Genomic DNA, 11,691 nt, shown 5'->3' with positions numbered 1-11,691 from the left:
AGTTCACCTTACCTAGCCTTCAAGGTGAACAGCAGCTCAGTTTCAGATGCTATCTTTCCAACAGTAAGGAAAAGGCCTGCACTCCAATCTCTTAACCCTCTCCAGAATTCTCTTTTAAGCCTTCAGAGCCAGCTCTCAGTTCTCTCAGTGCTGTCAGGCTGGATTTCCAACCTCTCAAACCTTTTTCCCATTCAGCTTAACTTCAGAGTTCCATACATAAAAGTACGTCCTTCCTCCAACTGATAAACTACAAAAAAATTTGATTTCACCTGATTCTGTTATCTTTGGTCTAACCTCATTTGTCGTGGTAGTCAGTTTTGTTTTTCCATACCATTACTTTTAAATATTTTCATTCACTGCCAGTATAAGATAAGTAGTTTTGATAAAAAAAAAATAATACAGTGATGAGGTTTTCTCAGTTAGAAATATCATTTGTTGCAAAATCTCACAGGTGTTTGCTCAGGAATGGATTTTGATCTCTGAGGAATTTCACTATTCACTAACAAAAGTGGAAATATATCTTTAGGGATCTATTGGAGAAATGACTCAGGAATATTTAACACATTTGAGCATTTGGTCATATTTATCATTTTTGTCATCTTGAGTGTTCCTTGAGTCTCTATCAATTTGTCTCCACCTTCCATGAAGGCCTATTAAAATGAAAATCTTCTCAAGGAACATTTTATTCCTCTCCCACCTATATTTTTTATTGTAGAATGTAGAGAAAGTTTACAAAATTTCATGGTAGCAGTTCTATTTTACATAGGAATTAAATATCAGGGTATCTATGACCACATTTCAATATTTAGTATTTAAACCAAACATGGTTAACCTAGGATATTTTTATGTGGGAACTAAATCAAATCTTATAAGGGCCCAATAAATTATTAGCTATGTTCTGGAGTACTGTTACTGTTTTTTGAGCATTCATGTGGACACTGCTTTTCTTTGATCTAGTAATGTTCTATGTTCTGTATCCCATGTGATATCCTGAATGTGTTCTGCTTGCTTATGAGAGTACTTGCTACTAGAAGGTCTAAATAGGATTTATGGTGAAGCAGTATATGTAAATGCTGAGAAAATATTTGTTTAATTCATTGTTATGCTGCTATGAACTAAAATTTTATTAAAAATAATAATATAATTTTTTAGACACCACCTTAGACTTAATGTCATTATGCCAGATTATTGTCTCCTTAGAATTTTTATGTTGTCTCTATTGCTAGCAGCAGAAATGTGTTTCCATGCATTAGGGAATCTGTAACATTTTATTGGTCTTGGGGCTTGAATTCTCGGCCTGGTTATTGTCCCTCAGCTCTTCAGGTCAAAGTGAGTGCTCTACCAGTTGAGTCACAGTGCTACTTTCAGTTTTCTGGTGGTTTATTGGAGATAAGTGTCTCATGGAGTTTCCTGCCTTGGCTGGCCATGAACCTTGATCCTCAGACCTCATCCTCCTCAGTAGCTAGGATTACAGGCATAAGCCACCAGTGCCCTGCACATCTGTGTATTTTAATGTCCAGGCTTATGTATTGTCAAATATTTCTAATTTGGTATATAATTTTCCCAGTGAAAAGATAACATAGCCAGCTGCAAACCTTTTATGTAAGACAAAAGCATACCTGCAGCATAATGAAATTCCAGATTGGAATTCTCATGACCCAGGTCCAATTTCCTGATGGAAATGTGCCATTACAGAAGCTGATGTCATTTGATGATGTGGCTGTGAACTTCACCAGGAAGGAGTGGCAGGATCTGGATCCTGGTCAGAGGACCCTTCATAGAGAAGTAATGCTGGAGACTTATAGCAACCTAATGTCTTTGGGTGAGCAAAAGTCACTTTTATTTGGAAGAACTACAGTCTAGAGAGAATATACATTACTACTGTCAGTATGATCTGGAAATCAGTAGTTGAAAGTGTGAAAGTGTGTATTTGTAAGCCAAACCTGCCATAGGTTGCATTGCTTCATGCTTGGAATCCTGGATACTCTGTAGGCTGAAATCTGAAGATTTTGGTTTGAAGACAGCAATTGTAGAAAAATGAACATGAGACTCTTACCTCCAATTAACCATTCAAAAACTGGAAATGTAGCCAAGACACAAACTACTAGAATGCTAGATTTGAGCAAAAGAGCTGAGTTCAAGCCACACATTGGCAAAATAAACCCAAAGCTGGGGGGAAATACACCTTGGAGCTGTTAAGAATTGAGAAACCATGGGCTGGGAAGGTGGCTCAGTGGTAGAGCACTTTCCTTGCATGCTTGTGGCCCTGTGTTCGATTCCTCAGCACCAAAAAAGAAGAAGAAAAGGACAGAACTGGTGTTGTGGCTCAATTGGTAGAGTGCTAGCCTTGAGCTTAGGAGCTGTGATACAACTCCCAGGCTCAGAGTTCAGGCCCCACAACCAATCCCACCTCCCCAAAAATAAAAGAATTGAGATACCAGATTTAGGAGCAACCCAGTGAACAGGATGTCTGCAACATTACATTAATGATGACCCAGCAAGAGCAATAGTTCTCCACTATTTCTTATTCACAGGGCACTGTGTTCCTAAACCTATATTGATTGTGAAGCTGGAGCAAGGTGCCGAACCATGGATGAGAGAAGGCTCAGAAGAGAATTTCACAGGTGAGTTAAAGCATCTTGAATTGTGATGTTGGGTCCAGAGCCCAGTTGGTCTGTTTATCTTGAGATGTACAGAGCAATTGTATTCCTAGTGCCCCTGAGTCATGTATGGAAGAGAACTAGGTGATCCTTTGTCTCAAGGAATTGTCAATCCAGAATTCTCGTGGAGACAAACTGAATTTGATGTTCCAGTGTAGTTAATGTTAGCAATTCTCTTTGTCTGTAGAGAAGTCATTCATAAAGAAAAAAGACAATAATAAATGTAGTGAGATCTCATTTTATTTTAAACTAGTATTTTGCAGGTAGGAGGAAAATAGGATCAGGACAATTTCTTATCAGTGGTGCTGGGCATAGAGGGAGATTCAGAATGGAAGCATTAAGAGTACGGAGATGAATAATTTGAGTAAATATTTCCTTGAGAAAAAGATAAAAATCTGAAATAAAGAAAAACATTATTTTCCATTGTAAAATGTCAGTGCTACTTTCTTAATTACTACATTACAGAGAAATATATATATTCTGCATAAAGCAATGCTTTGATATTTGAAAATATTGTAACAGAATGTGAGGAAATATCTTTACATTAAGGAATTTATGGATCTCATTTATGTTTTTCTCTATTTTTCTATTATTCATTTTAGATGTCCTAGAAATGGAGGATGTGATTAGCACCTGCCAGGAAAGTCACAATAAGTATCTCTCTGAAGTAGCAATCATGAATAGTAATCAAGGGGAGGAAAAAGTGAGACATATGAAAAGTTTTCATTTGAGCTCCATACAGAAGTCAGAACTGATTAAGTATAATGGGAACTCCTCAGGAATGATGATAGAAAAGGTCACTGGCTGTCGGAGCATGGGTATTTTCAGTGAACCTGGTAAGATGTGTGCAGCATATAGTCCTCATGTGTCTTTTGTAGTTGATGAATGTAAACAGTGTGAAAAGTCTTTCCCTGAGAAGAAACACCCTGTTGTCCCTCAGAGAAAACACATAGGAGAGAAACCTTATGAAAGTAACATGTGTCAAAAGTCTTTCACCCAGATATCAAAGCTTACTGTCCACCAGAGAACACACACGAAAGAGAAACCTTTTGAATGTAACATTTGTGGGAAATCTTTCATATGCAAAGCATATCTTACTAGACACCAGAGATCACACACAGGAGAGAAACCTTATGAATGTAACATGTGTGGAAAGTCCTTCACCCAGAAATCAAAGCTTACTGTCCACCAGAGAATACATACTGGAGAGAAACCTTATGAATGTAACATCTGTGGAAAGTCTTTCATCCAGAAATCAAAGCTTACTGTTCATCAGAGAACACACACAAAAAAGAAACCTTTTGAATGTAACATTTGTGGAAAATCTTTCATATGCAAGGCATATCTTACTAGACACCAGAGAACACACACAACAGAGAAACCTTTTGAATGTAACATTTGTGGAAAGTCTTTCTCCTGGAAGGCAAATCTTACTCTCCACCAGAGAACACACACAGGAGAGAAACCTTATGAATGTAACAAGTGTGGAAAGTCTTTCACACAGAAATCAAAGCTTACTCTCCACCAGAGAACACACACAAGAGAGAAACCTTATGAATGTAACATGTGTCGAAAGTCTTTCACCGAGAAATCAAAGCTTACTGTCCACCAGAGAACACACACCAAAGAGAAACCTTTTGAATGTAACATTTGTGGAAAGTCTTTCTCCTGGAAGGCATATCTTACTCTGCACCAGAGAACACACACAGGAGAGAAACCTTATGAATGTAACAAGTGTGGAAAGTCTTTCACCCAGAAATCAATACTTACTCGCCACCAGAGAACACATACTAGAGAGAAACCTTATGAATGTAACGTGTGTGGAAAGTGTTTCACCTGGAAGTCAAACCTTAATGTCCATCAGAATACACACAGGAAAGAAACCTTATGAATGTCATATGTATGGAAAGTCTTTCAGCCAGAAGCAGACCTTACTGTCCACCAGAGAGCACACACAGGAGAGAAATTTTTATGAATGTAAGATGTGGAAAATCTTTCACCAAGAAATCAAATCCTAATCTCCACCAGAGAACACATAATAGAGAGAAACCTTATGAATGTAACTTGTGTCGAAAGTCTTTCACCCATAAAAGAAACCTTACTGTGCACCAGAAAACACACACATTAGAGAGACCTTATGAATGTAATATGTGTGGAAAGACCTTCTCTGGAATCAAGCGTCAATGTCCATCAGATAATACACACAGGAAAGAAACCTTATGAGTGTAACATATGTGGAATGACTTTCACCTGGATGTCAAACCTCACTGTCCATCAGAAAACACACAGGAAAGAAACCTTATAAATGTCGTATTTGCGGAAAGATTTTCAGCCAGAAGCTACAACTTACTATCCACCAGAGAGCACACACAGGAGAGAAATTTTATGAATGTAACCTATGTGGAAAGTCTTTCATCCAGAACATACCCATTTCTGTCCATCAGAAAAAAACCCACGAGAGAGAAATGTTATGTATGTAGCAGACATGGAAATTCTTTCACCTGGATGGCACAACTTAACATCCATCACAGAATACAAGGAGAGAAACTTTATAAGTGTGACCAATGTGGAAAGACCTGGAAGTCACAGCTTAACACACATATGTTGATTCACACAAATGAAATAACTTAGGATTGTACCAAATGGGAATGTCTTTGATCTGTAAGAAAATTGAAATTGCAATACAGAACAAATACAGGATAGAGACCTTATGATATAGCAGATGTGGAGTCCTCGAACTACAAGACACAGCTCAGGGTTCATCACAGGACACACAACACACACACACACACACACACACACACACACACACACACACACACAAACACCCTCACACAAAAAGAGGAGAAAAATCATATGTAGAAAAAATGGAAAAATTTTCTAGAAAAAGTCATAACAATAGTAAAGTCTTTCTTGGAGGTGTAACAATGCTCAATAGAAAATGTATTAATGACCTAACTCATCTAATGGTACAACCAATCGATAAATATTTAAAAACATGATGGATTAATAAAGACTAGAATCTCTGCATTTTTTCTTGGGGGAGAACCCCAAAGTGTTTTCAGTGCTTGCACTTTTCTTTAATTAATCACTGGTGATGAACAACTTGTGATTGATTCACTCTTAGCCCATTTAGTTGTTCTGCTGAGTGAGCTATAATAAAACACCAGTGTTAACATGTGTCACACCTGTGTTATCTCATAGAAGGCCAAAGTAGATATGACATTAGGGGAAATAATCAAGCACACAAAGTTATTGATCAATCTCTCACAAAAATTGAAGTTAACAAAAAATAAAACCATCTGCCATTTGAGCTACAGCATCACTTCTAGGCCCTGAGAGGAAGGAAGGAAGGAGGAGGGAAGTGAGAGAGGGAAAGAGGAAGGGAAGGAGTGAGGAAGAAGGAAGAAATAAACTATTCAAGAGAAGAATGTTAGGAAATGGAAAAACTTGGAAAAAATTATATTAAGTGAAGTAAGCCAGGCCCAAAGAAACATAGGTCCCATGGTTTCCCTTATTTGCAATATCTAGTATATGTATGAGTCAAGCAGAAAAGGTCAGATAATGTGATGTCAGGAAAATGAACCCTTAGATATGTATTTTAATGTTTTTTTCTTTCATGCATGTGTTTCTAACGCATTTATAAGATTATCTCCTTGTTGCTTTGTATGTCCCTCCCCCACAGTATAACCCCTGCTTTCACTATATTTGATGTCAGTATAACTTGTGGAGGAGATGGGGAAAAACCAGTTGTTTAAGGATACAGGTGGACCTGTTGCAACGATGAGAAGTACAGGTTGTCATGTCCAAAATGAGCTTTACAACGTAGGTTTGTGGGGGGGAGGGGCGGGGAGGGAAGGAGAAGGATTGGGATTGCGGAGGGGGGGGCGGCGGGAGGCTGGGAAGTGATGTGAAGGGTAAACAAAGGAGGAGGCTGCAATGCTTGGTAAGAAATATACGATTATCCTGCCCATGCAATTGTAACCCCTTTGTACAGTATGTTCACAAATAAAATTAAATTAAATTTAAAAAAATAAAATAAAAATAAAAAAAGAGAAGAATGTATAATTTTTGGTGAATGTGAGAATTATTCTTTCAGAGGTGGGCCTCAAGAAAAATGGCTTTTAAAAAAGCAAATTTTTAAATGTTTACAAAATGATAAAGAGGATGTAACATTTTATAAATTGATTTAATAATACAGTAATATTAAGTAAGGAGGTCAGGTGTGGCTGGTGCCCTATTGGCCACATGGTAGATTGTGGGGTCTGGCATCTTGTTTTCATGCAGGGGGAAGGAAATGCCCCATCCATCACTTACCACCCAACTGATGTGTGTGGCTGGATCCCTGCAAGCAGGCATGGGCATTTGGCTGATATGTTACTCAAACTGATAGTCCAGTGCCTGGAACTGGGAATTTCCTGTAGACCTGCCTCCTGCTTAGGCCCTACTTAGGCTGGCCCAGCAGTGGCACCAGATGCCATGCCACATGTCTCTGTAATCATGTCCTGTGTTCTGTCTCCTGGCTTGCTTCTGGTCATCATAGTGTCCCAATTCAGCACTCTCTTGGTGCTGATTGGTTTCTCATTGCTGTTTTTATTCTCCCCCCCCCCCTTTGTGTCCTGTTTCCAAGCTGTCTAAGTGTATTTTGGACTGCAAGTCTTTGTTACAACAGGCTGCTTGCAGACTGCTAGCTGTGTAATAGATTTCATTATTCCATCTACCATAATGTGGCTTCCAACAAATATACTGTCTTCTTTTACAGAAACACGATGTTTGACCTAACATTAGAATTTCTAGAGCCAAGATAGATGCCACTGTATAGTTATGTAATTAAAGATATCCTGGAGGCATTTAGAAACAATTTCTGTTACATCAGGAAGAGCTTAATTAATAGACCAAGACCAAGGCTCCTGATCCTATATAAGCCAGTCTTCTAGATATGTCCAGAGCTGTTTGGTTACATGTAGAGCACTACTTTCACACATTCATGAAGGAACATTTTTGTGCCAATATGAGGTTTTGAACTCAGGAACTGAGTTGAAGCCAGCCAGAGCTAGTTTGTAAACATGGGAGAATGAGCGATTTCCAAATGGATAGTGTGTGTGTGTGTGTGTGTGTGTGTGTGTGTGTGTGTGTGTCTTTGAAGCCAGCTCTGGCTGGCATCACAGGAGATTCTCTCATCTTGGCCTCCATAAAATCTAGGAATCAAAGCATGAGCTCAGTAGGCTGTTCTGATGAAATCTCTCTCTGTGAAAAGGTTTCCTTCAGTGCTTCAGCTCAGGCTTCCTGTGGCTTCAACAATTTCCGTATTTATTTCAATTGTTCAAAAATAATAACTCTTCTTTACAGTATTTTCACAATAAAAAAAGGAATCCTTAAATCCTGCCTATGATTCCATTTACAAGATAAGGACAGTGGAGTTCACATTGCAAGATTTAGCTAGTTGCTCGCTTAACCCCTTCCATCACACTGTTCACCTTTCTTCTTTTTTGGGGTGGGAGGTCTGGTCTTGTGCCCTGAACTCTGGGCCTGGGTGCTGTCCCTCAGCTCTTCAGCTCAAGGCTTGCACTCTACCACTTGAGCCACAGTGCCACTTCCAGCTTTTTTTTTCTTTTTGCTTATGTGGTGCTGGGGTATCAAACCCAGGACCTCATGCATGCATGGCAAGTGCTCTAACGCTGACGAACCTTCCAAGCCCAACCCTTCTGCTTATCTGCAGAGGCCTAGTAGGAAAAAATGGCATTGGAAGGCACCTGTGCCCTTCGCCTTCCTATTTGTACCACACAGACACACACACAAACACACACACACACACACACACACACACACACACACACTATCCATTTGGAAATCGCTCATTCTCCCATGTTTACAAACTGTATGCTTTCTGAGAAGGGATGGTTCACAGACTGGAGTCCTACCTAGGCCTGTTATATACCTCAAATTATGAACCAACATACCACATTCATTAAAAGTATGCCTGATGATCACATATTTTATTAATGTTTTGAATTATTTTTGTTATTATCATTTGGCCAACACTTTGCTTGAATTCAGAATTAAAGGGACTTAATGCTCACTGAATTGATAAAGTACCCTTTTCTCTTTTAATTTCAGACCAGCAATTAAAAATGAGCAATTACACTCCCTCATGAGTGGAATACTAACTACTCAGGAAGCTGAAATTAGATAGTTTTGTAGGCCCTCTCATGGAAAAGCTCCATGCAAATGGTATCTTAGCTAATAAAAGCATGGCTCTGGGTATATGTGCCTATCTTTTTTGCTACTTGTCATATGTAATTATAAAATTAGTGTGTTGAAAGGCCCAGACACAGAAGCAAGACCCTAAGGTGAAAAATCAGTGATAAAAAAGGGCATCTTGTATAGAAGGTAAAGGAAGCCTCACAAATTTTTGCCCCTGAATTCAACCTGAGGACCAATAATAAGATACGTGTAACCAATACATTCTTCCAAATATTTAGTGGAAGAATTTGGGTGTGGTTTACCCAATGATATGTAAACAGTCCTTTACCAAGTAATTGCAAAAGGACCTTTGCATAGGGCTATATGATGTTATGAATTTCATATCCTGTTATGTGGACACCATGAGTCCTGTTTGGATCAAGTAATTAAGATCTCCTGATCTAACAGGGCACTGGTGCTTCACATCGGAATTCTTACTTGCTCAAGAGTATGAGGTTTAAAGATCACAATTAAAAGGCAAACTAGGTAGGAATTGCTGTAAAAGTGTTATGGCCAATTATCACCAAATTTCCCACAAGTGGTGGGGTGAATGAAGTTGATAGACTGTCAACACTTTTGTTCCTTTATTACCAAAGCTCAGGGACAGTACCTGGGCCCTGAGTAGAAAGAACTCCAGGGCCAGGGAAGGTATTTTGGAGAATGGGTTTTTGGCCCTCGTGCAGAAAAGTTACCATTCTTGTTTAAGCCTAAAGTCCTCAATAGGGTATAGTCATTGTCCTCAATTGAGGTTGATATTGAACTGTCTTATAAGCCAGGGTAATGATAGATTGTACAAATATTTTGGTTTCTTTTGTCAAGTGAATCCACATGCACATATCTTTATGTTTCTGACCAGTTCATAAGTCCTTGTAGAGGTTCAAGATACTATGCAGGACAATGTGGTCCACATCTGTAAAGTGGGGATTGAGACCTTCAAAGAGAGATCTCAACATATAAAATGTGGCCAAATATTTCAGTATACTTGAAACAGCATCATAAGAAAAGAAGTATCAAGTAGTGATGATTTAAGGTCCCAGAGTACCAATATATTTGAACGAGAAGACTGTGATCTTGTGCTGTGTGCACATAGATGTAGGAGAAAACCTCTTTTCAATCTGAGCTCTTCAGATGTGTGTAAGCATTTTTGTTGTTTTTCCCTTTCTGATTGCACTTTATTTCAAGGCCACTCCCAGGGGTGAATGACAGGATATTTAGTTTCAGCTCATTCTAAAAGCTATGTCCTCAGAAGAGAAGTGGTGAACCATGACTTAGGTACATATTCACCCTAGACGCAATCACAAAGAGTGGGTTAAATTACATAAGTTTTCAGAATGTCAAAGGTCCTACCACATGGTTCATCCTATAGCTCTAAAAGAGTTCTGCCTTTGTATGAAGATTTCAGCTCTAAATTAGATTATTTTCAATAGTCATTCAGTGAATGTTACTGGATAAAGTAAACAAATGAAGTCCTATTTATTTTAGAGAAAATTCTGATATCATCAGCAGGGGCAGGTAATATGACTCAAAGTCAGGACCCTGAAGAGTTTGCTCTCTAGAGATCTCAGTATTTAACGAAGAACCTCCATTTCCCAATCCATCTTGATCCCAATGAGAACAAGATGTTAGGAGAGCCCTTGTTTCTTCCTCAGGTTAACCTGGAATGATGCACCTCAGAGTGACTGGAAGGGACAGAAGCTGGGATACAGAACACACTGGGTACTGAACAAGGCTATCATAGGATATTCACTAGACCCTCAGGGACCACCCAAGGCCCTCTTGCATTCCCTTGAGCACTTATATCTTTATGTTTGTCCAGCTCTAGGTCATTATTCCTCCCACAATTAGCTTAACATTAAGTGTACATTATTTTCTGTTCCCTCAATGAATTGAGAAGTTCTTTTAAATTTTTCTCTTTCATTTTTCTGGATCACTTACACCCTTGTATGAAGTCCCTGTTATACAGGTCTCAGTACATTGAGTAGATGACTACCTGGAGCATCCACAGCCAACCGTTTTTGCCACACTTGTATGTGGGATCTGAGAAAAACCCAGCCAAAACTTTATATGTGCATTTTAACTTAAATGTTTGTTACAAAAAGTTTGATGTGGAGACTTCATCTGATGTGGTGGAAGTTGGTTGGGCTCATGGTCTATGCCAGAACTCAAAATGGAATGTACAGGAAAGAAAAGTTTGGTAAGGAGCCAGCTGAGGAGAGGAGGGCAGTGCCAAAGTCTTCATGCAATAGGCAAACCTGGCAAGCCCCTTGGGACAGGAGTGAGAAGCCCAGAGCAGGGTATGTGCTCCCCATCAGTCCACCACCAGCACAGCATGGCACCTGCAGCATGGGACAAGGCGTACATGTGTTTCCTGCAGGGCTGACTGTTGACACAGGGACCTGTCAGAGAAGTCAGTGGCCTAATGTAATAGTCTTGTCCTATGTAGATGATACAATTACTTGTGGACTAGAAGAATTAGTAGTAAAACATTGTTAGATGAACTAGTAAAAATTCTTCAGGATGTGTGTGAATGTGTATGTCCTAAGAAGAAAAGGAATTGAAAAGTAGTTCAGAGAGAACTTCAATGACAAGTGTGGGACTTGAGTGCACAGCAAAATAGATCCATTATTATCACAACAAATAGGTGAAAAGGAAGGGTTTCTTTCACTTATTTTTATCTACCCTTACAAATTCCATTGTGTTCAAAATAGTAAGAACAGAAATGTATGTGTTGATGCTTACTGTTGTACAACAGCTAGTTTATAAATGACAGCAGAGGCCTAAGGTCTCT

The 11,691-nt window shown here is 39.0% G+C and overlaps 1 pseudogene; it reads left to right on the top strand.

Annotated features, from left to right (window-relative positions):
- Positions 1 to 1,629: 1,629 nt before the first annotated feature.
- Positions 1,630 to 4,635, top strand: LOC138838627 (zinc finger protein 717-like; annotated as a pseudogene).
- Positions 4,636 to 11,691: the final 7,056 nt, after the last annotated feature.

This window comes from Dipodomys merriami, unplaced genomic scaffold, assembly GCF_024711535.1.
Source record: "Dipodomys merriami isolate MVZ:Mamm:240054 unplaced genomic scaffold, mDipMer1.0.p SCAF_286, whole genome shotgun sequence".
Lineage (NCBI taxonomy): Eukaryota > Metazoa > Chordata > Mammalia > Rodentia > Heteromyidae > Dipodomys > Dipodomys merriami.
Note: the sequence above shows the minus strand (reverse complement) of the source record. Positions and strands in the feature narration are given on the sequence as shown.